The sequence below is a fragment of the Rhamphochromis longiceps genome, linkage group LG5 (assembly GCF_057381845.1).
Source record: "Rhamphochromis longiceps isolate RC_006_pf linkage group LG5, R_longiceps_female_GT1.1, whole genome shotgun sequence".
Lineage (NCBI taxonomy): Eukaryota > Metazoa > Chordata > Actinopteri > Cichliformes > Cichlidae > Rhamphochromis > Rhamphochromis longiceps.
The window spans coordinates 41,117,259-41,139,442 of NC_140561.1; the positions used below are offsets into that span (position 1 = coordinate 41,117,259).

The 22,184-nt window shown below is 44.3% G+C and overlaps 1 long non-coding RNA gene across 1 annotated transcript; it reads left to right on the forward strand.

Moving 5' to 3' along the window:
* Positions 1 to 626: 626 nt before the first annotated feature.
* On the forward strand, positions 627 to 19,442 carry LOC146670668 (uncharacterized). The gene is made up of 4 exons (XR_014911887.1): positions 627 to 766; positions 10,378 to 10,555; positions 18,499 to 18,619; positions 19,201 to 19,442. It is a non-coding gene; the product is annotated as an uncharacterized LOC146670668 (long non-coding RNA).
* Positions 19,443 to 22,184: the final 2,742 nt, after the last annotated feature.

Consider the following 22,184-nt stretch of genomic DNA (forward strand, 5'->3'; position numbering starts at 1 on the left):
CAAACACACCGAGGCATTCGAGTGCCATCCATCCATCCATCCATCTTCAACCGCTTATCCGAGGCCGGGTCGCGGGGGCAGCAGCCTAAGCATTCGAGTGCCAGGGATCCATAAATAGAAGGAATCCTGAACACCAGCGAGCGAGCACACACACACACACATTCCTTCAGCACCTGTTGCAGGATCAATAACTATCTGTAGATACAATTGGCTCCTAGCTCCTAACCTAATCACTGCCCTCACAGAGACTGATGCAGCTCGTGCACAACCACACTGCCAACTTTATCCTTCCCACCAACACGTTGAAGAAAACTCTTGTGATTTCTTGAGTTTGCATGTTTTAAGATTTAGGACTCATGAACTGGTCATAAAAATACTCTTGACATGAATGTGCAGGTTTCGTGGTCGCTGTCAGGACAGGTTTGTGTCAAAGTATGTAACCTGACCACGAGACTGCACCCGTGCGCTCCTGACACCCTCCCTTTGTCCTCAGGCCACACAGGCCAGGTCAGTGAAGTCATCCAATTACAGATGAACGTGCAAAGTCACGCCATTGATCCACTCTTCCCACCGAGGAGGGGTCCTATCTAAAATCAGCCCCTCGGGCAACGTTGGCTGCAGGAATGTGAAAACAGGAGACGTCTGCTGTGGAACTTCAGGGCGCACATTGATCAGCCCGATGGAGAGGGACACGTCGGCGGGAGAGTAACAGTGACGCAGGCGACATCATTGACCCGCTCAGTCATTAGGTGTGAAAGTTAATGAGGTGAGATTGTTGCGAGGACGTGGTAAGAGTGCCGGTGCAGCTTTCACCACACACCTCCACGGTTTCAAGCAGAGCTGCTCTTTAAACATCTGTGAGTAAAAGGAAAATCCAGTTCTGTCTTTGCTCCCGACAACGTGAACGTGAGGAGGCGTTTGAATCTTTAATGTTGATCTGATCTGCAAACAGCTTCCAAACCTGCAGCTTAGACCACACGACCCCGACGCCACCTCATTTCACTCTGCTCAGGTGTTTGTGACAGTTTATGCCTGAGTGTGAAGATTAATGTGGCTTCCAGTGCAGTTACTCGTTACTCACGCTGATCCGCCCTGTGACAAAGTGGGCGAGAACACACTCTGTCCATATTTGCAGCTCGCTTTTCTTAGTTAACGTTCCTGTTTTGAACTTGGCCACACATTACTTTTATCCTGTAGTTTGCAAACATTAATTATCCCGTGTTTGTTCATGTTTTGCACTTTTACAGATTGTGTAACATCTTGGTTAAAATCAACTCTGACAAGTTTGTTAAGTTAACATGTTATTTGTTTTAACTGTTAGTTGTCTACTTCGTTGAATTCACCTTACTTGCCTGTGTTTCAGGAGCTAAAGGAGGAAGTGCAGCTTCACTTCCTGTATTTATAGCTTCCTGTTTAGTCTGAGGCCACAGGAAGGCACCGGGGGCAGAAGGGGGAGAATTTAATAAAGTCAGTTTTAGCATTGTTTGTTGAGAAATGGATGTTTTGTTGTGATATTTATCGACTACACCTTGGAATGTTTGTATTGCTCATAAAGTTCAGCATCATAAGTTGTTGATAAGAGAAGAAATAGCTGAGCGCACGTCACCTTCATTTTTGTTGGTTTAAGTTCAGTTTTGTGTATTTGCACCGAGTTAACTTTGGAGTTGAGTTTTTTGATTTTTGCAAATATTTTTTGGTAAATAAATCGTTGTGCAGTGGACAGCATCTGTCTCACACACCCTGATGTGTGAAGTCGTACTGACGACACAGTCGGAAAAGAATTTGAGAGTTTTTTAATGCATCGCATTAACGTTAAACAGGTGCACAACTTACTGATGCAGTCCTTCCAAACAAAGTGTGAGGCTCACGCAGGTCGCAGGAGTCTGCTGCGAGGTCACCGGGAGAGCGTTGGTTGTAAAGTCTGTGAGAAACGGGACTGAAGGCCGGTGTGTGTTTGAGTTTTACAGTCGTCACCAACATCAGGTACATCATCGTGTATCCGTTGTTGTGAAATGTCTGTCACACGGTTTAACACAGACATGCACGGATGCTACTGCACACACCGCGCTGAGGTCATAGTGTCGCACTGCTGAGCTGCATGTTGCCATCAGTCAAGATCAAAATCCAAGGAAGTTTAAAGCAGCAGCGAGCGCTCTGCTAATGCAGTTTTTCTCTCATTATGAGTCATCGCATCAGGTTTCGCTGGTTTGCAGGTGAATGTGGTTCTTGTGTTGCTCCTCTGATGGTAACAACACAGCAAATGAGACGAGACGAGGGAGCGATGGCTTGGAAAACCTCGCGCTGTCTCAGTGGCCTCACAGAGCCTAAAGCAGGGGGTTCATGTAGAAAGTAATATCTGGTGACCCAGTTACAATGAAGACAGACAATAACAAAGTCTGCTCTGAGATTCTTCGCTGTGGGCAAAGGAAACATCCATTCATGTGACTTTATCGCGTGCATCATTCGCCGTGTCATTAATCCTCGTGCAGTCGGCGTGCTGTGTGCTAATCAGCCCTTTCTCCCCAGTTTTAATAGACTCTTAGGCTAATGTGTCACACTGCGACATCCACGTCTGTGACCTGAAGTCTTCCACTTTCTCTCACCTGTTCTCACTGCAAGCGGCAACGTGTGAAATTACCTAATTCACTTTTAAAGCCGAATGTCTCCTTTTATGGATCCTCTCATTACACAGCATTTTCCAGAGGGGCATTTAAACGAGCCGCAGGACCGTGTGCGTGTGTGTGTGTGTGCGCTGTAGGTCACGGGGTTGTGTTTACTCTGCACATGTGCATGCAGATTAAACACTCCGTCTTCCTTCCATCTGTGGCAGAGAAGCAGAAGAAGGAGAAATCTGAACCGTGGAGGCTGCGGCAACGGCGACGACCATCGTTGCATTAATGCAAATAATATTTACACGCAGTGCATCAGTACGAGAGCAAGGAAGGAAAGGATTTTAATAGCTAAAAGTATTCAATTTAATGCTCCGCAGAATGCAGTGAATGAATGGATTATTTGCACACATGCGCCGAGTGTGAGTCGACTCCTACAAAGGGACTTTCCAGAGTCACGGAGGAGGCTGAATGAAGCATTCTCACCCGGGGGAAGTAAACAGAGGCTGAGCTGGCTTCATGATCCAACCTGCCCTGCTGAGAGTGAGGCAACGCCGCTGCCAGCCACCCCCCGGTGCACCTCCTCACGTATGAGTGCTTTCCTGTTTATCATGCCACTTATGCCAGTACATTTATCTTTGGGGGATTCTTACGCTCGCTACACCGAGAACACGGGTAGTTTGAGAGAAAAACCAAGATGACCATCTACATCCAACTGGAGCACTCAGGCCCCGCTCACACTTCGACCAGGCTCACCTGATGGTGGCTTGGCTTAATGACTCACATGATAAGGGGGTGGGGGTCAGCGGCTCTCAGACCCGCCCGCAGAGCGGTCGGCAGCTTTATCGTGTCAGCGCGTTCGTTCCTCAGAACAAAAACAGAGGCCGGCGTTTTCTCTGGCTCTTCAGCTATTAGATTCCTCAGCTGTCAGTAACTCATCAGCATTTCTCTCTGTTTCCTTTCAGCAAACCAAAGAATCAACCGGCCAACTGAGAAAACACTTCAAAACTTCCTACTGCTATCAAACTCATAGCTGAAGAGTCATTTATTGATACAATACAATCCCGATCAGAAGTTTAAGACCACTTGAAAAATGACAAAAAATCCTATTTTGCATGGTTGGATCTTAACAAGGCTCCAAGTAGAGTTTCAACATGCAACAAGAAGAAATGGGAGAGAGACAAAACACAGCTGATCAAAAGTTTAGGAGCGCACCTCCGAAAACACCCGTAAACCCCCAAATCAGAAATCAAAGATCCAGACATGAACGCTGGAAACCATCAGGACCATCAAGGTCACATTTGTTCTCATCAGAGAATAAAACTTTCTTCCATGTCCGGTCATTTCTGTGGCATTCACGGAGACGAGGCCTTTGAAGGCTTGTTACATATTTTAGGGCACGCTTTGGAAATCACAGAAAGGTCATTAATGGGTAGGTCATCGGGTATCTCCAACACTGAGCTCAAATCAGTTCTCTCTAGATGACTAATAAAAGGTCTGAAATACTCCGAGAAATTCACGGTTGGAGGTCTATCTGTGAATCCCACAGAAATGTGACCCCGGGAACATGATAAGCTGTGACACACAGAGGATGGACGTCTCGAAATGAGCAGGTGCTGATTTTTGTCAGGTGTAGGTACGGCGCTGCGTCTCGTCCGAGTGTCCTTTGTTTACAGGAGCTGCAGCGAGACAGAAGCTCAAAGCTTAAATGCATCTCTGAAAACAGGAGTCGATAACATGTTGTTTAGACCTGTTTGAGAATCGATTTGTGTAACCTTTCACTGGATGTGAGCAGCAGTCAGTAGCCCTCCTCTGCACTCACATCATTCTCCACGCCGCCCTCTTCGCTTTCAGAGCCTCCATTTATTTGTTTCTTTATGCAGCCTTTCCCTGGATCGTCCACGGAGTCTTTAACGTTAAAACTCATGCATGCACGGAGCAAACGGGGTCACCCTGTGCATGCATATTTCTCTGTATAAAATGTTATTGGTGTTTTTATTGAAGACGGTGGGTGATGACTCTGTGTGGAGCTGAAAATCAATGCACGCGTGATGAATACTCGGCTGCCGCTTCACTGAATCGTTAAGCGGCCCCATCGCATTAGCCACACTGACACTTTATGGATCCACATGTCATTTTAATAACACCACTAATGTCTGTATCATGAGGCCAGTCTTCTTACTTTGGATAGCACTCGCTGCTTGATGTCACTCAGCAGTTTCTGATCAAGCAGTGAGTGAAGTACCGATGACACAGGCCGTCCGCGAGGCTGCTGCTCATGTTTCAGACGGTAAAGAATCACTCAGGATCTGCTGCAACAGAAACCACGTGCATGCGCGTCAGAGAGTGAGGTTTCAAGACTGTATAAAAGGGATGGACACAGCTTCCAGGTCTGAAAACACACACAAAGGGTCTTAAACCTGCATTTGCTCTAATGTCCAGCTGGGGGCGACTCCTCTGCTTGTGAAAAGAAGTCGGACTGTTGTCTATGAGAAAACGAGCCTTCTGTGCAGCTGACCTCAGTGAACGCTGTCCTGATGAGTTTATGGCCTCAGTCTTATTATGATTTAATAAACATAATCCAGGACGTGCTCATTGGCTGAAGAGTGTCTCTCTCTGTTTATTGGTCAGATCTGCTCTGTCCTGTTTCAGCATACCAAGGCTGGGACTGCGGCTACTTCCATCTTTATATACAGTTCATATAATTATGTATGAGCGCTCTGCAAGATCAGATATTGTCATGAACCGAAGTTCCGAGCGCAGGCAGGACCCAGTAGCAGAACACACACACTAGGGTAGGAGCGAATAAAGAAAGTAATTTTTATTGCAACTAAAGGTGTCCCGTGAGGGTAGCCTGAAAAACAACGTATGGAAACCGAGGGACCGTGCAGGGAACGCCGAGAGCGGGGCTGTGAGAGGCTGTAAAACAAAAAGAGAGACAGATTACTGGGGTGCGGAAAAAAGGCAGCATACGAGGGAAGGTGGAGTGTGCGTCTCACGGTGATAGCCGGGCCGAGTGAACCAGAGGGGGGTGGAGCTCCAAAAAGGGGTCGAGACGGCGAAGCTGATGGTGAACCAAATCTCAGGCGGACAGGTGGACAGGCAGGTGGCTCGAAAACAAAAACACGCCGAGTTGTGATCTGGGTACACAGGGAAAAAACAGTGTTAGGTCCGATGGAGAGTTTGTCATAAGAGTTCTTTTCCCGCAGGCGTACGTTACCGCTGAGAGGCGACTACGGACTGGCATGGAGCAGCAGGTAGGGCAGGATTAAATAGTCCACCTGGTGATCGCCTGGGATGGGATGCAGGTGTGGGGTTAGCAGCCACGCTCGTGGGCGTGGACATCCCAGCAGCACCCCAGACGCCGGGCCGCGGACCATGACAGATATTCTGTGATTCTGAAACCTTCTCAGACCTTTTTTCCACTAAAAGTGAAACCATCCGATCAAAACTCTGGACTGTGGACAGACAGATGACTAGCTGGGATAATAACCTGATTTAAAACAAAGAACCTCCAGAGATTATTAACCCATCTTTTAAATTTCCAACCCAGCTGATGGAAAATCATAAAGAGCATCATAACGACTGCACAGACGGTCCACAACAACACACACTCACACTATAACCGAGCAAAATATAAGCACCGGTCAGCATTTTGAAGGCGAACATGACCTTAGTTCATATTTAATACACTCAGGGTTTCAGCCTCAGGTGGCAAAACTCTACCTAATGATGGATCCATCTCCCCACACCTGCAGGCACAGCTCACATTACAGTGAAAGGAGAGAGTCAGCGATCGCCATGACACCCACCATCTCTCTGTCCTGGAAAAAAGGAAAAGCTACCAGACAGACGCTGCTCGGCCGGCTTTCTGCAGCTTTCTGAATCTCCCTCGATTCCCAAAGCGAACAAATCCTAGAGGCACCGCTGAGAGTTCAAAACATTCTCGGTTGTGTTGGTTTCAGTGGGAAGACGTGACTTTTAATTTGAAGGCGAACGCTCTGTTTCAGGTTTGTGTTGTAACTTCTAGTTCGGAGCGTAAAGTGTGTTTGCAGACAAGCTGGCGTCGTCCTTACAAAATACATCATCAACTCATTTCCCCTGACCCTGTTTAATGACATCACGCATCGTCTTGATGTTTTCAAACAGGAAGTGATGAGTGAGGATGGGCTGGACTGCGTAATCCTCCCAGAATGACTAAAATAGAGAAAATGAACTCAAGTGTCAGGAGCTGAACCCAAAAATGTTCCCCTCACTGCCATTTTCCCAGAAAGTCTTTTCTGGAGCCACAGATATCGCCCCCTGGTGGCAGTGCAGGTTTTAGGCTTTCATGATCTTGTGTTCTGATCCGCGATGTTCCCTCGCTCATTCTGGCTCAGTCCTGTCTGATCGTTTGGTCGTGTCTGCTGAACAACAGCCAGCTTTGCCACACTGGTTTCATGATGAACTGGTAAGTGCATACTGGTTTTTGTCACCATTATATGCCACGCTCGCTGATTTATGGGTAACTGATTATACACGTGGAGCTTGAACGCTGCATATCGCTGCTCCTTTGCCTGGTGGATCAGAAGAATCACAGCTCACAAGCCCAAACACCTTTTGCAGATGTAAGGGCTGCAGTGGATTACCCATCATTCTTAGCGTGTGAGCCTGTGTGGTTCAGTCGAAGCTAACAACACAGTTTTCTTCTAGTTAGCGACGAATGATCCTGCTGTGAGGAAAAACTACGGTAAATAAAGACTAAAGTATTGTCCTCTGAGTCTCACTTTTATCCAGGCTAAATACAATCTGGCATATATTTAGGATCTAATGGCACTTTATCAGGTTTCTAATTAGACCGTAAGGTGTGTAATTAGGGTAGGGACTGTGCTGCTTTTTTCTGATAAAGAATGATTTATTTCTAGTTTTTTCTAATGCGAAATAAATGCACAGCTTATTTCCATAAAGTACAGCGTGACCCACAACTGTAATCAGCCAAAATGAAGCCAGTTTAAAGCAGACATGGCTCAGCTTGGTGGAGTAGCTCACAGAGCCCTGAAACGTGAGGATGGCATCCAGCTCCACCCGGCTCTCTGTGCGAGGTCACGGGACGAAAAGCCTCGGAGCAGCTGGTTTCATCTTTGACAATGCCTGCCATTTTTAAGCTCATTATATTACATTTAAGGTAAACTCTCAAAGTGACAGTGACTGCAGTTATTCGCTCAGCTCAGCTGCAGTTAGCATGAAGCTGCCTTTTCTCTGCCTGTCACGTCCATTTATTTGTCTTTCTGCCCGTCTCTGTTTGTGTATCTCTATTGTCTCTCCTCTCCGACACACACACCACCTTCCCTGCAGGCTGGGCTGGGCGGATCAATGCTGCAAACCCACACTGTGTGTGTGTGTGTGTGTGTACACGGCACTGATCAATGGTGATTACCTGCAGCCCTCTGCTCTTTGTAATTGGGGAGTGAGGAATGATTGGCACTGTGCCACGGGCCACTGCCATTAGGAATACACACACACACACACACACACACACACACACACACACACACACACACATCGAGCTTACCTGATATAAAATGATTGTTGCTCCTAGAAACTGGAGGTGCAGAATCTGGACTTCCTCGTTACCTAAAACGTTGTTTTTACTGCATTTAGTCATTTTTATTTTTATGTATGTTTTCTACGCTGATTTGTTGCATTTGAATTTGTTACATCAGGAACAGACAGAAGCTGCTGTGTGGCAGACTTTCAAAATAAAAGTCCACAGTTTCTTAATAGCAGAGTGATACTCTTTAAAAAAATTAAATAAATAAAAGCTCTCTGTTCTTTTTCTGAGAGGGGATCATCTCCTCCTATCCCAGCTTCCTCCTCCATCACACCAGCCCTCTGCATGTCCTCCTTCACTACATCCATCTTCATCACCCTCCCTCCTCTGCACATGTCCAAACCCTCAGCCTCTCCTCTCTGTCCCTCTGATGGACTCATTTCTGATCCATGCTGCTCAGTGAACATCTGAACATCTTCAGCTCCACCATCTTTTGCTGCTGTCCCTCTCTTAGTTGTAGGAATTCATCAGCATGCTTCAAGATTTTATTCTTTTCAGTATAAAATACAAACTATTGTCTGTTTTCGGTGGTTTTAACCAAAGTTTTTAGCAGCAGCAGCTTCTTATTGCTTTTAACAGAGCGTGTCCGACCAGCCTGATCCTGGCTGCTGTCCCGCGGCTCTCACTGGGATTCAGAATTCATTTGAATCCTTCACTGCTCACTAACCCTGGTTACATGTGCTGATGCTGTCATAGCTGAGACTGAAACACAAAGACGACCGTACTTTGAGACCTTCAGTTCAGCTTCCTGTGTTTATTCATCAGATCTGCATTGACTGTGAAGAGTAGAGTGTGCGCGTCATGTCATCCAGCACCATCTTTTTATTTTACCAGCATGTTGTCCTCCCTCCCAGACGGCCTCTCATTATGAACCATGTGGCAGCTGCAGCACTGTGTGGAGTTACAGACCAAAGGCAGCGATCTGAGGTCACTTACAGCCAATCCTCTTACACTTCCCTCCAATCCCTGTTTAACAACTCGACCGCTTAAGCCTGGGCTACTTAGCGTGAGCGTTCCCTGCCAGTGGACAATGCCACCGATGCTTTTTCCTCCGCAGCGTTGCCTTAATTTGATGACTAATGATGGTGTTTGCTTCAGCTTTCACTTAACTACGCTGCTCAGGCTGCTCAAGCGAGCAGTCTTTCTGGTCAGCAAAAAGATTCAAATTCAGCAACTAAACAAAAATCGGCCTTTGTTAAACTTTTATGTTTTAAAGTGAAACTTTTCATTAAAAAATAAAAGCTGTGAACAGTTTGACATCTGGGGTAAAAGAGAAAGAAATCAGGAAGCTCACACCAGTTTGTGTCGGTTCCTTTTAAGTGAGTTTAATCTGTAACCTTTAAAAAAATGAGTGTGTTTGAAGGTGAGCATCACATCAGGGTGACAGCTGAGCCCGACATAAGAAGCGCTTTATCTAAAACACGTCTTTCAGATCGAGTACGTGGGGATTTGAAGGCCTGGGCAGGTTTTCTAACCACATTAACCTTATTTAGTGTTTTTTAACTTCCATCTGGTCACACATCTAGTGTCAGGGTTCAGTCAACGTACGCCAAACAGAAAAGCTTATGACCAAAGAACTAGGAGACCAAAATGGACAGTAAATGTGCTGTGAGAGTCAGAAAACATACAACACAAGCAAACCACAGCTCTAACCCTACACGGTCACCTGGCAGATGTTGGGTTTAATTAATAGATATTAAAGATTAAGACATTAAACCCAACATCCTGAGAGCTGATCCAGCTGAGGTGCTGTGAGAGCATCCTCATCCTCATTTGGAGAAGGAATGACGAGTGAAGCCAGTGTTGGGTTGGAGAGCTGCACAATCTCACACATCTTCATTCATTTAGTTACTTTTTGCACAGTGCTCCGTCTTTTGTCATTGTTGCACTTTTCTGTTGTCTTTCTTTTGTTTGTTGTTGCAGTTTTTGCACACTTGCAGTCCTGTGTGTGTCATATGTAGCACCGTGGTCTTAGAGACACACTGTACTGTACCGCTGCACGTGGTTGGAATGACAATAAAGCCACTTGACTTGACTTGACTTGAGATTTATTAAAGTAGTCAAACGATTTATGCTTATCTGTGGAACACAGCTGGTGAATGCAGGACTTTACCAACACAAATACTTGTCTTAGTACCAAATCTCACAGTTACAGTAACTCTACCATCTGTTGGACAGGAGTGACTACAGCTGCCTGTCGGTCGAAGAGGCCGCTGAGTGCGAGTGTGGGCATCGTGAGTTAAGCTCCTCACGCCTTTGGACACCTTTGGGCTGACGCCTCAGACTCATTTCCCAGACTCTGTCAGGAGCTTTTGCCGATCCGTGGTCCGGAGCGCTTCTTCCCGCGGGGTGAAAGGTAACTGCATCCAATGTGAGGACATGAGGTGTTTAAAAGTGGCTCTTTAATAAAGCTCCTCCAAAGCAAATTAAATACAGCTAAACTGAGGTAAGCAAGTCTGCATCGTGCCACCAGTTGCTAAATCTGAGTCACACAGAGCGAGAGAGAGACTACAGTTAATCTGGATAACTGCAATCCCTTTTAAGTCCTCTTGTTTATAGGAGAGAGGAGTCACAGCTCCCACAGGCAGCAGTGCTGGCAAGGTTACGCTCAGAATGTAATCTGGCCCAGACGACTGTTTATCTGCCTCAAACTGCAGTCAGAAATGTGATCTATGGGATTACTCTGTGCAAATACGCTCACGAAATCACTTCTTCGCTCGCTCCAAGGTCACTGCTAAGATTCTTACGAGTGCAGTCGACAACATGCAACATTTATCTGGAATAAAAAGGGAGGAGGAGAAAGGCAGATAACATCTCATCTCCCCAGGTGAAGCGGCTGGGCGGAGCTGACCTGCTGGACTCGACAGATCAAACGTGGCTCCTCTTAGATTAATAATAATGTGAACTAATATTGTGAACTTGTGTTGCTCGTGCTTAGGTTAGCGAGGACTTGCTCAGTAATCAGCAGCTTATTGCTGTCAGCACTGCTTGTTTTTCTCCAGTTCTCTTTGAGCCAGCGGCACTGACAACATGCTAAAAAGCCTTTGGCCAGCCCCCAGTAGATCATGTGCTTTGAGATTCAGAGCAGGAAGCAGATTCCCAGTGATGGTGCTGAGTCAAGTAAAGCAAAGACCACTGTCGCGATTCCGGAGAGAAAAATGTCCAAGACTTAACGCTAAAGAGCGAATATTAATCTGTGATGTTAACTACATCCAGGTCCACACACCGAAGCACCACCGAGAATCGAAAACAGTCGTCCTCAAGGCGTTATAATAAAGTTCAACATCCAGGTGTCCATGAAGAAGCAGATGAGGTTTAGCTGAGTTAGAAGTCAGCAGGAAGTGAGTTTACTGGTTCCCAGTAGGACATGACAGCTCTGACTGAAGTCTTATTAATAGCTGTGCTGTAACTTTGGACCCAGACAGACAGAGTGAGCGCTGCAGCTGTATGGATGCTTCTAAACGCAGAGTTTCTGTTATTGGTATTTCAACAATTAAAAAAAGTAACAAAACACCTTTTATAACTGAGAATCAAAATCCAGTTTGACTGTACGAGCACCAGTAAAAGCTGGTTTCCAGTCCTCCCAGCAGCTCTCTACGGTGGCGCCTAGAGACAAAGCATGTACAAAACACAACAGAAGTGCTCCAGGACGCTAGGGGCAGTGTTCAGCTTGATTTGCAAAATAAACAGCAAGTTTGTTGCAAACACCTGGAGTTGGATACCAGCGGGAAACATCTGCAAGGACAGAACAACCACGCTTTATAAGAAAGTTAATGTGCAAACTGTTGTTTGTTTGATTTGTTTTTCATTACTATGAACGCTTGGTGTATGGTGGAGTCAAAACTGACATTAGCTGACAGTCAGTGTGCTTTGCTCAGAGAGAAGCTCAACACTGCCCCTAGTGTCCTGGAGCACTTCCGTTGTGTTTTGGAGTTTGTACGTGTTTTGTCTCTAGGGGCCACCGTAGCTCTCTGATGAGCAGATGATAAAACGATGAACTTTCTATAGCAGTGCCTTAAAATCATTATAGATTCTGTAGTCTGAAGAGTCAAAGGAGCTTGCAAAGAAAAGCGTCTGGACTTCTTTAAGTTACTTGAAGACGTTTCATCTCTCATCCGAGAAGCTTCTTCAGAAGATAATAATAATCAGAGATAATAATAATCACTGCAAACATGACTGTGGGATCAAAAAGCTAAAACATGCCTGTGTGTCACATGATATGAGACATCCTCTCATGGTGCAGACGTGACTGATGGATCGATTCATTCGCTCAGTAAATAACATCAGCTAATCAATACCGGCTAACTAATGGAATAATCTGGCTCTGCCACTGATCTATGTTATATGTATCTTTGACTAAAACATCACCGTCATGACAAATTAAATGTGTGATCATCAATCAGTGCTCATTAAATTCAACATGTGTGCGAGGCCAGTTGTCATCAGCCGCTCACCCACACGATCGATAACACGAGGACGTCGGTGAATGTGAGCTGTGATGTGCATCGATTCATGTGTCAGTAATGTCGCCTGTCAGTGTCATTACATTGAAATGATGAGATAAATATAAATTCCACATCTTTAATTCAATTCCCTACGTTCCAGCTTTGGTTCGATATTTTCTGATTTTCAATCAGAAAGTTTCATGTTTAGATTTATGAAATATGTGAAATCCAGACGTGTTTGAATAAGTGGAATGAAAATCAGATTATGTGTGAAACTACGTTTCTTCCTTAAATTCAAAAGTCATCTATAGGACTATAATCAAGTCCTTTAACATCCTGGTAACTCATATGATTCAAACATGAATGAAGCCAGGCTGTAGCCAAAGGGCTTACGATTGACTATGATAGGTTTAAATCCCACCATCGGTTCTTATCAAATACAAAAGCTACATTAAAACATCTTCTGCGACACAAAACAACCTTTAATAATGGGATGGAAATCTGCTTGAATCAAATGAAAAGCTGATCTTTAGTAAACCTAACCCAGATTTTTGAATTTCTCCTGTAAATGAAGGTCACGCACAAACTAAACTAACATTCATAACATCCACAAGAATTTAGATCAAAAGCTGAAGATAAAAAACTCTCAGAAGAGAAAAAATAAAGAAAGACAAACTGTTGGCTCCCTAAAGGCCAACAAAGGAAGGAGATGAAGATAGATGGAGACGTTTCTCTGACAAGTTCAGCTTTGTTGGCTCTTTTCAAACTGGATCTCAGAGCCAGAGTAGAGCTCCAGTGATATTTTACAACCGCTGTGAGACATCTGGAGACTCTTCTCTCCTCTCTGTGTTACTTTCCCGTGTCCTTGAAAATCTTGCATAAATCCTAAGTGACCACAGACTCGAGTATTTCTCCTTTAACGGCTTTTGTTGCTGATCTTTTTATATCTGAGCTCAAGTTTAGAAACAAGCTTGATTATTTTAAGTTAATTATTTGTGAAATCGTTTGCAGGCGTGCAAATCAAACAAGTGCGGAGTTCAAATACCTCGGCTCTCTGGTGCAACAAAAGAAAGTGGCATCAGCAGCGGAAATACATTCAAGAATTGGTCAAGCAGCGGCGACTTTCACCTCCCTCCGATGGTGCATCTGGAAGAAGACAAACCTCACCCTCACCACCAAAATCCGCCTGTACCGTACACTGGTGTTGCCCATTCTTCTCTATGAGTCGGAGACCTGGGTTATCCTCAAACACGACCTCTTCCAAATGCGCTGTTTACATCAGATTCTCCGAGTGTCCCTCCGTGATCGTCTCAGCAACAGCGTGATACGTAGTCAATGTCACCAGCAGCCGTCAACGCAAGAGCTGGTTAGGAAGCAACGACCGCATCTGCCACATGAGCAGCCATCGCCTGTCATATCGCCTCTTGAAGCAGCAGCACCCCACCACTGGAGAATCAAGTGTGATGCACCCAAGAAGACTTGGATCAAGCAAACTGAAGATGATCTTAAACAACGACGTCTAACCCTCGAGCAAGCAAAGGTGAAGGCAAGAGACCACGAGGCCCGGACGTGCATCATTGATCAAGATGGAAACCCTGCGGCACCCACAGCGACGTATTGGCTTCGTGCAATACCTCCTTGCCGAGCGCCAGCGAGGGACAAAAGAAGAAGAAGAAGGTTTGTGAAATCAAATCATAGCCTAAGTGCTTTTGATTGGAGCCGTTTTCACACATCTACTTCCTCCTGAACTTTTAGTCTGTCTTTAACCTGACAGCGCTCTAATGAAAACATCTGCAGACACTCCTGTTGGTTTTATTAAGCCTGAGTTTTTAGAAGTGCAACACTTTTTCATGCAAAACATTTTTATTACCAGTGTCAAAAGAGATTATATGGTCCGTAAATACATTTTAAAAAGCACGCATCCTTTCTTCACTCTGATTTATTTATGACAGATTCAGCACAAACTTTCCAGTAACATCCACAGGAGGTGACATTTATGAAGGTTTTTCCTGTAATAAAATATTTTTATTGGCAATGTAACTTCAGAGATCTTCCCAGATGATGTCCAACAACTCATGGAAGGACATCCATGTGAAGGATTTAATTCCCACCTCAGAGACTTTATATTGTAAGGAAAAGCCAACAATCAACAGTCCTCTCTGAGCGAGCACTTGGCTGGGAGCTCCGGGATGGAGACAGGACAAAGATGTGGAAGAGAGTCAGAGATTAACAATAACTCATGATTAAAGGATGAAGTGATGGTTCCTGATCCAAGTATCTTAATGTTTTCATGGCTTTAGGGTATAAATACATTTTTTTAAAATTGTATTTGTTAATACTGGTCATTCAAGCGTGCTGCTATTGTACAAATTACACTGAATTAAGTAAACGAATAAAGAAAAGCTCCTAAAAGCTGAAAGAGCAGAAAGGAACTGGTGACAGGAGGACGTGTGAGGCGAGCCGGATACATTTTCTTCGTGCAGATTAAGAAGCTGAAAGGGGAGCTGCTCTACAAAGATGTGTTTGCAGTCGCACCTTTGAAGAAGCAACAGATGTGCGCTGGCGCAGACCCTGAGGCATCGCGGAGCGGTGGGCCAGCAGCACTGAAAGCCCTGTCATCCATGGAGGCGAGCCGCTGGGAGGAGGGGAGAGCAGATGGGCCGGGCTGTGCGGGGACGGAGGAGAGTGGATATGAAGGGAGGGGGCCGTACTGTGCAGGGATTTCAAGGCGAGGAGAAGAACTTTGTAGTGTGTGCTGCACCGAAGGCAGAGGCAGGTGCTGCAGGGAAGAGGAGGTGTGCCGCCGGGCTCCCGTGTGATGCCGAAAAATGGAAATCAGTCCGAGCTCTGGAATTCAGCTGATGATAAAACTGCATATTGGCACTGAACAACCGGCAACGATGGAAGAGTGATTAAAAGATACACTTTATGTAAGCAGAGTTTGGGCCGGGGCTCTCGAACCTGCCCAGCTCCTGGCTCCTCGTGATTTTCAGAAAAACCCAGATTGATGGAAATGTGAAAAGCAAACCTGTTTTTATGTTTTGTTTTTCATTTTAAACTTTAAAGTTAATTGGTATGAGCCGATGCAACCAGCTGAGCATCCGAACTTGGCCTCTCGCGGCGTGACTAAACATGTCAGTTTGCCAAAAGCAAAGCAGAACTGGCACAGTCTCAAGAAAAGGACTGGAAAGCTTACAACTTACAATAAAAAAGGCAGATTTTCATAAAAAGTGGTAAATTGATAACTTGCAACTTTAGAAGAAAAATCTAGTGCATCGTGCCGCAGTTGCTAAACCTGAGTCACACAGAGCGAGAGAGAGACTACAGTTGATCTGGATCACTGCAGTCCCATTTAAGTCCTCTTGTTTATAGGAGAGAGGAGTCACAGCTGCCACAGGCAGCAGTGCTGGCAAGGTTATGCTGGTGGGTTAGCAAAGTTAGATTTTAAAATACCAAAATTGACAAGAAGAAACTGGCAAATTTATATTAAAAAAAACTGGTAAATGGACTAAAAAAAAAAAAAAATTTGTCAATCTTACATGAAAAAGAAAGGAAAAGTAAATAAGACATGAAAGAAACAAACACCACAAATTTACCAGAAAACAGTCGAGCCAATAAAACAGTGAAAATCCCGCCGGAGGCTTTGATGAAGCAGCTTGATTGTGCATAATTTGAATATATTATCTAAAATGAACGCGGTGAACATCTATTCATGCTACACAGCTTCAGCATTTGTGGCTGTGCAGCTCAAACTCTTCAGACTTGGTTTGAACGCACGGCGACAGGAAGTGACGTTCTGCATGCAGACGCAGCTAAAGAAAGCAGGAATCTGCTGCTGAGAAAACAAACGTGAGATTTGTTCATTTTATACCAACAGCAGGAGAATTTTACACCGAAAGACTAAAAATCCAAGAGCTGAACCACAACATGTTTCCATATGATAGAGCAAAGCATGCTGGCATAAATACTGTGAATAATACAGTGCTGTCCATAGATCACAAAGTAATGGTGCTGTTTGATGAGCTTCTACTGAAATGCAGAGAAATGTGAACAGTGAGATAATTAGAGTCTGTGTTCACAGGCGAAACGCCAAAGCTGAAATGTATTTATAGGAAACGTTCGCTGTATGAAGGATCAACAGAAGAACTGAATTATACATCACGGCGCTCACGTCTCATCAGCATGTATGTGTTTATATCTCATCTTTATGCACTCCCTGTATATAATAATGGCTCTATTTTACCCTTAATTATATTTCTTAATTACACCACTGTGAAGAAAAGTTTTCAGGTACTTTTTTAAAGCCATTATACCCTCGAGCGTGGTCTCCACTGTGATTACCGGCACCTCCGTGATGTAGCTAGATGCAAAGCGCAGCCTAATCAGTGATGAATGCCCTCCTGGTAGTTATTGCCGTGCATGAGCACATGCCTCTCCAATCACCTGTGCTCTCATTAAGCAGCCATTGTGGCGAGGCCGGGTTCAGGAGGTGCTGCGATAATTAACAACAGTTCAGGCTGGATTAAAAACTAAAGAGAGAATGGGACCTGATTATTGTGGCTTCCTCCCCATCTTGTAACCTGCAGCACCATTAAGTCTCCATTCATGTCACCACCTTTGTTCCTCACCTTCAAAAATAACAAGCTAATCTGCGACGTATGTGGCTCTGCATAGTGTGTGCGTGTGTCAGACAGAGACGTGGATATCTGTCTGCTACGGACCTACCAAAACAATGCTGATTTGACTTATACTGTGGGTGGAGCTCCACATCCCATCGCTCAGGGGTGGGGAACTCCAGGCCTTGAGGGTGTCCTGCAGGTTGTAGATCTCACCCTGGGTCAGCACACCTGAATCCAATGATTAGTTCATTACCAGGCTTCTTCAAGACATGTTGAGGAGGTCATTTAGCCATTTAAATCAGCTGTGTTGGATCAAAACCCGCAGAGCACCGGCCCCTGAGGCCTAGAGTTGGACACCCCTGCTTTAGACCCTCCCCCTTTCAGCTGACTTTGTTTTGATTGGCTGCCCCTGGCATTGGGTGGGGCCACTTGTTAGTCAACGTTGATTTTGAAGCCTGTAACTAAGTTGCCAGAAAGCCTAAGCAATCATTTCTAAAACTAACACAATTTTGGCCACTTTGCCCCAAAATAAGGATGATAAGTTTTATTTAAACTCCTACACATGATCAAGGTTTCATAAAGTTCAATCAGTTCAGATCGATAACATAAATGCTGCTGATTCTGCCAAGAAAAAAGTCAAAAAGTACATTTATCTGCCAAACAGACAGCTGAGATCTTCCTCATGTGTGGCAAATTTTTATGTTTAACATTTTTTAGATTCTAATTTGCTGCCTAAACATGCAAAATGCATCTTTGGAGCAAAATTACACCAACCAGACACATGAGATATCAATGGAAACCCCGGGATGTGCTTTATTTAGTACATCAGGACTTGGTAGGGTAGCTCAAACGAGTACAAAGATATAGACCAAAACAAGTGTCAAAAGCAGAGGACATAAATGACCAGGCGGGATCTCAGGAGGATCTTTCCTATCACCTGTTTTCAAGGTTAAGGCTTTTTTGAGTTTTATGTTTAAAACAGGCTCTTGCATAACAATAAACCTGAACTACTACACAGCAAATTCAAAAGTGTTAAATGTTTTGGTGTTAATAGTCTTCTTGCAAAAGTAGAGTTAATTTTACTCTAAGCAGAGTCACATTCTTTTAATCTAACTCTGAGGTGTAAAATGATAGTAGTTAAAATCGAGTGTTAAAAATGAGTGTTTCTCTGTCAAATCTGGAGGTGTTACAATGGAAACATTAACTCTTGACCTCTTAACTCTGAACTCCTACAGGGGCTATGACACCAACAGAGTAAATTCACAGACTCCGCCCCCAGCACGGCTCCAATCGAAGCTGAAGTGAAGCCGTTTCAGAACATTTTGCTCTACATATTTGAGTTGTTTGCCATGCTTGGTAAGTCATTTTTTCAAAGATTGTTTCAATTATTATTATGAGCTTTTACTTCTGTGGCTCTTTGGAGTTGAGACAAAGCTGTGTGAAAGGCATTAGCCATGTTGCTCGGTGATAGCATAATATTCTGTTTTAGCTAGCTGAAAGGTATTGTTTGCGGGCAAATACCACAGCCTTGAAAAAAAGCTTGCATGTGAATTTTCAGTCAAACCTTTGGTCAAATACACCTAAAACAATGTGTAGAATGTGAAATGTTGGTATAATGGTGCTACTTGAAGCCTGAAAACGATCGCCCATAAAAAAAGCGAGCAAACAGCAGTAGCAGACGTCCTGACTGGATTCTACGTTAGCATAGATCCCTCCAGAGTTTTGTGCACACGGTTTAGGTAAAAATGAAAAAGGTTGAGGTTTTACATTTAGTTCAGTATTACCTGTTGCCTGTGTCTTTGTCTTTTGGGAAAATACTTTACACAAGTAATGGCTCAAAGAGGATTCCTTTTTCTTTTTTACTGTGCTGCAATTGTTTACTGGATTATTTGTGCCATTAATTAGTGTCAACTAATTTTTATTCAATCTCCACACAGGATATGCTTGTGAAGATGGAATATGGGGGAGAGCAGAAGTGCGTTGCAGTTCCACAAAGGGATGAATGAAGGACATGCATATTGTATTGAAGAAATAAGTGATGAGAATGCTGTTATTTGCATTTGCCATGTCAGACCTTTTGATAAACAAAATTCTAATGAAAGTGAGAACATGTATACTGTTACATCTTTCAGAAAATGTTTTGAAATCTTGGTGCACAGTTCAGAATAAATGTTTTTCAAAAACCATTGCATCTTTTTAGTAAATGTTTATTTCCAAAAGAAATTTCTAGAAGTTCAGAACAGTAAAATTCCCGCTTTTTAGAATGAATTAGAAGATAACTCTTATGTAGTTAAACTAAAATACTCTTTGAGAGTTAATATATAAACTCTTAACACCAAGTGTTAAATTATCAACTCCAGACAGATTTGGTGTTTAACACTAAATGAGAGTTAACGTACCAACTCTCCAAAAAGAGTTAAATTAACACTCTCTGGTGTGGACCCATATAGACACTTTAATAGTGTTGAAATCAAATCCGACAGTGTTAATTTGGACATGCTGGATTTGCTGTGTATGGAGAGGCTCGAAAGGGAGAGACCTCTTGTTTTTGTTATGACCCAACGGGCCACACGCTGCCGCCTAAGGACATCTTGTCCTGACATCCAGTCTCGGGAACATTTGTGGAGACCATCGGCAGTGCCACGGCTCATCAAGTCCAAAAAATAAAGAGAAATGTTGGTGCCTTCGCTGACGGCCTGAACAATCCGGAACAATCCAGAACAGGAAGTACGTTTTGGATACCTCTGCCCTAAATCATTGATCAGAAGATGATCTGTCATTAACTGTTTTTTTTTTTTCATTCAGTGTTGTGACAAATGTGAGCCTTAAAGTCCCTCAGGTCCTGCAGACGAGACGTTAGGTGACAAATTGTCCAAAGAAGTGAAGGGCAGTGACAGATATACACACAGGCTGCTCTGTACAGTATTTCCACGCTGTGAGTACAGCTGTGTGTGAGTAGTACAGCAGTATATGTTACAGTTCAGCTCTGAAACGGTAGGATTTGTCTTGGAATGATTCCCAACAAACCCAAACACAATATCTGCATTTCCCTCCTGAAAGTCTCGAGTTTTAATCTGCAGAGCACCTACCAAACCAGCATATACTAACGAGGCAGGGATGAGACGAACACACTGAAGGTTTGTGCAGCTTCTTAAATGCTCAGCACAGTCGCTCCACTGGGACTCAAACCTCTGACCCTGACAGTGTTACTGCCTCGCTCTGCCCACAGAGCCTCTGCAGAGTATCTTAATAAAGGCTCATGTGTCTGAGTATTCCCACCCACACGGCAACACCGAGGTGAAAGCAGCCGCTAACCGAGAAGTGTTTTTGAATATAAAGGTCATATTGTTTGTGTCACTGCTGCTGTTCAGTGGCAGCCTCGCGTTCAAGAAGCTAATAATGGCTCCTGCAGAATTATCTGCTGCCTGATTATCAGCAGCGAGCAGGAAGGCCAAATAAAGAGAGTCCGAGTGACTTATCACCGAGTCTGTGGCTGTGTGTAGGTGTGTGCATGTGAGACTAATAGTATGTTAGTGCAGATAGCTGGCAGCAGGAAGGAGCCCTGAGATTACATATCAGTGGAAATGGGCTATACGGTCAATAGGTGACAAATAGCTGTGAACTCCTAAAGAGCATCGGTGCAGCACGTGCATGCATACGTCAACTCAGAGGCTTTTAAACCAGCTGCACCACAAACATGGATCACGACAATACACTGCAACCCCCCCCAAATAAATGATTATGATACGACTCAGCATGAAAGGGCATTGATAGAGTCCATAAATTACTGCTGCAAAGCCTTTACTTCTTCAACACACCCACTCTGGACTCTGTAGTAAGAACAGACAAGCACACACTCTGATGCAGGCACACAGCAGAAAGGAATAAATAGGGTTCAGTTTGTCTGGGAAATAGTTAAAGCCAATAAGAGTGATAATAAATCTGCAGCAAAATCTCCAACTTCACTCAATAAGAAATAAACAGTCTGGATTACAGCCTGCGGCCTCTGGTGACACAGGTGGGTGTAGCTGCTAGCTGTCTGCCTACAGTCACCTCCATAGCTGCAGTGAGGTTACTGTGCTACCAGAACGTCCAGTTTCGGTGAAATTCTAGGATTTCGATTGGATGCTGACAAGTATCCATGTCTGTGGTCACCTCAAGACAGACTTGAGGTGACTGTTGTTGTGATGTCGCGCTACATAAATAAAATGGAATTGAATTGTGGATGCTGTTGGATAACCAAGCTGGCATGAAGTAGATGATAACTGACCGAATGTTTCTGATCACTGATCTCACTGGACAGATCTTCGTGCTCAAAGAGAAAAGAAGAAGAAAATGTAAAAGTGTTTCTGACTCTGCTAACATAAAAACAGCAGCAGTGTTCAGTAAGTTGTACCTCTGTCAGAGTGTTCAGTCTCCCCGTCCTAAAAATAAGCCCTGTACTATTATGACTGCTGGGATGTGCAGGCTGAGACACACACACACACACACACACACACACACACACACACACACACACACACACACACACACACACACACACACTCTGGGAGCTGCTGGGCTGTCTAAATTTAACTGACAGAGGTTATCGAGACGAGCTGTTTATCTTTGTTAGGGCGCTGAGGACTTGGTACACCCCAACAAACAACTCTCTGATTCCCACATTTAAACGTCCAGCTAAAGCTCAGCGGCTAAAAGCTAGCAGTAGGGATTCATTATGGACTTTGGATCGACAGCATATACGGCCTCGGCCAAAACCATTAGGCGTAATAAAGTCGAGGAGAGTTAAAGTGGCTCGAGGCCAACCTGTTATACTGGTAACCATTACAGCACCCTGCACACTCCATTAGGGAGGCCAGAGAGACTGTCTTGAGTAAAGTAAGGCTCTGCGTCTGTTTCTGTGTTTATTTATTGCATCGAC